Source organism: Pteropus alecto, unplaced genomic scaffold (assembly GCF_000325575.1).
Source record: "Pteropus alecto unplaced genomic scaffold, ASM32557v1 scaffold344, whole genome shotgun sequence".
NCBI lineage: Eukaryota > Metazoa > Chordata > Mammalia > Chiroptera > Pteropodidae > Pteropus > Pteropus alecto.
Genome location: NW_006434840.1, coordinates 771761 through 776909, shown reverse-complemented (window position 1 = coordinate 776909; position 5149 = coordinate 771761).

Sequence of the window (5149 nt, the reverse complement as noted above, 5' to 3'; positions counted from 1 at the left end):
TACCTGAGCTCACACTGAGTCCAGTTTGGATGGGAATTTCTATTAGATATAGGTGGTAGAAGATTTATTAGGCACCACTCAGAAAAAGGAGCCTACATGTACCTATATAACTCAAGGTCTACTAATTAAAGCAGCATGACAGTGGCATTAAAACAGACACATAGATCAATGGAACAGAATAGAGGGCCTAGAAATAAATCCAGGCCAATATGATCATTTAATCTATGACAAAGGAAGCAAGAATATACAATGGGGGTAAAAACAGTGTATTCGATAAACGGTGTTAGGAAAATTGGACAGATAAATGCAAAAAAATAAAACTCGACCACCTTCTTACACCATATACAAGAATAAACTTAAAACGGATTAACAACTTAAATGTAAGACCCGAAACCATAAAACTCCTAGAAGAAAACACAGGCAGTAAATTCTCTGACATTGATTTTAGCTTTTCACCTTTGAGTATGATTTTAGCTGTGGGTTTGTCATATATGCCCTTTATTATGTTGAGGTATGTTCTCTATATTCCCACTTTGCTGAGAGTTTTTACCATAAATAGATGCTGGGTTTTGTCAAATGTTTCTTCTGTATCTATTAGTATGATCATATAATTTTTATCTTTCATTTTTATATGGTGTATCACATTAATTGATTTGTGGATATTGAACAACCTTGCTTCCCACATGATCATGATGTATGAGCTTTTTAATGTCTTGCTGAATCAATTTGCTAATATTTTTTGAGTAAGTTTGTATCTATATTCACTGGGAATATCAACTTACAATTTTATTTGTCTGTAATGTCTTTGGTTTTGGAATAAGGATTATAGTGGACTCATGGTATGAGATTGGAAGCCTTCTTTCCTTTTGAATTTTTGGAATAATTTGAGAAGGATAGGTGCTAATTTTCTTTGAATGTTTGGTAAAATTCACCTTTGAAGCCATCTGGTCCAGCATTTTTGTTTGTTGGAAGTTTTTTGATTATTGATTCAATTTCATTTGTAGCAATCAGTTGATTCAGATTTTCGTTTTCCTCTTGACTCAATATTGGAAGATTGTACGTTTCTAAGAACGTATCCATTTCATCCAAATTGTCCAATTTGTTGGCACATAATTATTCTCAGTATTTTCTATAAGCCTTTGTAGTTTGATGATGCTAGTTGTCACTTCTTTTTCATTTCTGATTTTATTTATTTGGATTGTCTTTCTTTTTTTCTTGATGAGTGTGGTTACAGGTTTATCAATTTTGGTTATCTTTTCAAAGAACCAGCTCTTGGTTTCATTTATCTTTTGTATTGTTTTATTAGACTCTATTTTATTTATTTCCCCTCTGATCTTTATTAGTTCCTATTTTCTATCCATTCATTTTCTACTCTTAATGATTCTGAAATAATTTCTCTTCATTTTAACAAAAACGATTTATTACAACTAAAGCAAGTATTTTTATGCCTGCATGGGACACTTTTAGACAATGGTTTTTAAACAGTGCAATGATTCTCAAACTTTGCTACACAGTAGAAAAGAATTGTTTGAGGAACTTTTGAAAATCTCAATACCTAGACCCACAAAAGACTAATTATATAAAACTTTTTGGAGGTAGGACTCAAACATCAGTATTAGTTAAAGCTAGCTAGGTAATTACAATTTATGGCTAAGTTTGAAATATAGTGGGCTCGTTGATTTGCAAGGCTAGTTGGCTTCCCTTTATTCCAATTAAAAGAAGCATTTAAAAAACCATGGGTGCCACATTTGGACTTGTAAGATATTGCAGTGCTTTTCAACTTTTATGTACTTATTAATCACCTGAGGATCATGTTAAAATGCAGATTCTGATTCAGCAAGTTTGTAGTGGAGCCAAAAGTTTTGCATTTATAATACACCCCCAAGTAATGTGGGTCAGCTGCTCCAGAGACCACACTGATTTCAAAAGGCTAATGGTTATATTCAGGACTGGTTCTCTGAGGTAAATGGGAATGGGAAGGATGGATCAGTCATCCTTCCTTTATTGTCCTTCATTTGGATTCCAGGAGCAAAGAGTTGAACTCGTTTCATGGCAGAGACATCTCTATGATCAACATCTCTCATCTCCCAATGATTACTTAGAAAATAATTTCTGAATTCAAAAGCTGAAATGTTCGTGGCAGGGAGATGAGCAGCTGAGAGAGAGGATGAAAGTATTAGACTAATGTTAAGCAATGGTGTGAATCCACAACAATAGCAATTCTTATCATCAAACAATGTTTCCCTATACATAAACAAATCTGAGCCTCACATCCATCCTACAAGAAAAGCCAGACAGAGTTTATTATATCCATTGTAATATGCTCTGTGACTTGTCTGAGCCTATACAGGGATTGAGGAGCAGAAAGGGAACCAAAATCCTTGGTTTCTTGACAGTGAAGACTAATGTCCTTTTTATTAAACAAAGAGTGGATCTGCAGTAACACAACGAGGGAGAATGTTCCCAATATATTTGGTAAGCACTGACTTTTCAAAATACAGCAACATAAAAAAAATAACGTTTAAATTTTAATTCACTAGCTAAGGGAAGATGATGGGTAGATGGCTGTTTGGTGATTTCTTGTACAAAGAATATGAATTATATCTTTAAAGTTATTTGAAATTATATTATTTTGATGAGAGAGGCTCCCTGCCAAGCACACTGCCTTCTTCAGACAGCATCACTGGATGCTGACTGAATCTATAATCACATTTTTTTTCAGCCAATTTCCATTATCTGCCTTTGTAGTCAGTGTCCTACCTGCAATTTAAGGACCAATGAGACCAATAGGGGTCGGATGCCCTAGCATACACAAAAAGTGTACTCAGTCAATGTAGAAATGTATGGCTGTGCTTTATGCCTTGCTTAGTTCTTCAAATTCCCAGCCCTAATTGCCTGTTAGTTTGCCAGGCTTAGGGGGGAAAATGTGAAACATTACAAGAAGCTGAGTAGAGACATGGAGCAGTTTACAGTGAAAAAAAAAATAGGGCCAGAAGACAAAACAGAGCAAAACAAAATGAAACGATTCTGTATTTCAGTAAATACTGACTGTGTGAACAAGAACATGTCACTTTCATATTTTCGAGTCTCACTTGTCTAGTCAGTAAAATGGGGATACATTTATGTACCTGGGAAAGTTGCTGTTACGAGTTCAACTCTTTGCTCCTGGAATCCAAAAGTTGAAGTAATGATTAAGAAAGCACTTAGAGGATTGTAAGATGCTCTATACTGATAAGGGCTTATTTTTGTGATCGTTTTTACTCTTCGAAAATGAGAACTAGCTCAAACCACTTTTCTCCTTGCTTATTACATTCTGTTCCTATACTGGCCCTCTTTCTGTTTCTTGAACACCCCACACTTGTTGCTATCTCATGGCCTTTACACTTGCATTTCCCTCTGCCTGGTATTCCTCTCCCCATCCCTGACTTTTACTTGGTTGATTCCTTCTCATCATTTAGGTCTCAACCCAAATATCACCTTCCCAGAGAGGCCTAGCTCATCCAATCTAATGAACTGCACACACTGTAGTCTCTTTGTTTTTATCACTTCAATCTATTGAATTTTCTTCATAGCACTTGTCATGATGAGACATGTCATGATGAGATATCATGATTATCTTGTTTATCTGCTTTCTTATCAGTCTTCCCTCATTGGAATGCAAATTCCATGAAGATAGAAACTTTATCTCTCTCATTGCTATGTCTAAGATATTTGAATAGTGCCTGAAACATAGTGAATACACTGGATCTCACCCTCAATTTCTAATATGTCTGCTGTTCTACATATCCTCCCAAAAGTGGCTCCTTTACAAGGCTGTTTCCAGGGATAAATTGGAGGGAATATTCAGAGTGCTACTTCAAGCTGCTATTATCATTGTCTCAGTTACTATTATTAGTATTATTATTAGAAACAAATTACCTTCTAAGAACATTTTCTCCAATCTCAGGTTTACTTTTAGGGGTTAAGGGTAAAGATGATCTCTTACATTTTTGATTATTTTCAGATCCTGTCTGCAGTTTGAAATATAAATCTAAAAAGTAGCTTCATGTTGTATATAATGATAGTGATGAATATCACAAGATATTTGAGCTAGAAGGGCCCTTAGAAGTTGAGTCTAATCTCAGGGAAAGTGAAGCTCAGAAAGGAGAAATGCTTATCTAAGATTACATTGCAAGTTATAGGTATAACAGGATTCAGAAGTCACTGTCTCAGATCCCTGCTATGAAAAGATGCAGTTTGGGAGCCTCAGTTCTCTGGACCAAAAGAAATGAGCACCCTGGCCGTCTCTAGCATTGTATTTACAGCTGGAGGTATTTATGAGTGAGGAGGCAAAAGGCAGATTCTGTGCTCCCACCCTACCCTCATTCCTGTATCAGTTCTCTGTCCTCTTTCTCTTTCCTGCCTTTTTTACTACTTTCATTTTACTGAAATATGCCCTTAGGACAAAGTAGTCCAGGAGGCATCGAAAAGACATTTATTTTCCAAATACGTACCACAGTTCTGCTTACCTTGCTTTCTACCTACCTTACTGTCTCCTCTATTAGTTCTCAGGAACTGTTTTATATATATATTTTTTTCTCTAAGTTATAATGTTCCATTTACCTCATGACCTCAACAAAAAGTGAATATGGGGAACATGAACAGAGTCTTTTCAAATATCTGAAAAGTTGGCATAAGGAACTGTGATTACAGTGATTGTGTGAGGCCCTGGAGAGCTGAAGTAAGACCACGGTCAGGAAGTCACTGGAAAGCAGATTTTGACTCAGTGGAGAACTGAATCATCTCAATTTTGCAGTAGAACAGGCAGCCTTGGTATGCCAACTACTCTTCCTGGACGAGTGCAAGCTGAGGCTGGGAAATCTTTTAGAAATGGAACACATTTACTGAGTTGGGAGATGGTATACTCAGAAGCCAGGAAGCTCCTCATTTCAGGAATTTACCTTTAATTTTACCATTGAGTCCTGCTCCCTCAACTGCAGCAGTTGGTAACAACAGGGTAATATCTGTCCTCATTTGAAATGATGTCACCATAGGTTTTTCCTTCTATTGTTTGCTTCTTGGTAATGGGACTGTTGTACCTTCCCTGGAGCTTGAGGCTCCTGTCTAGAGACATTTCCCGCCAGTTCTGGTACATTAGTTCATGGACTCC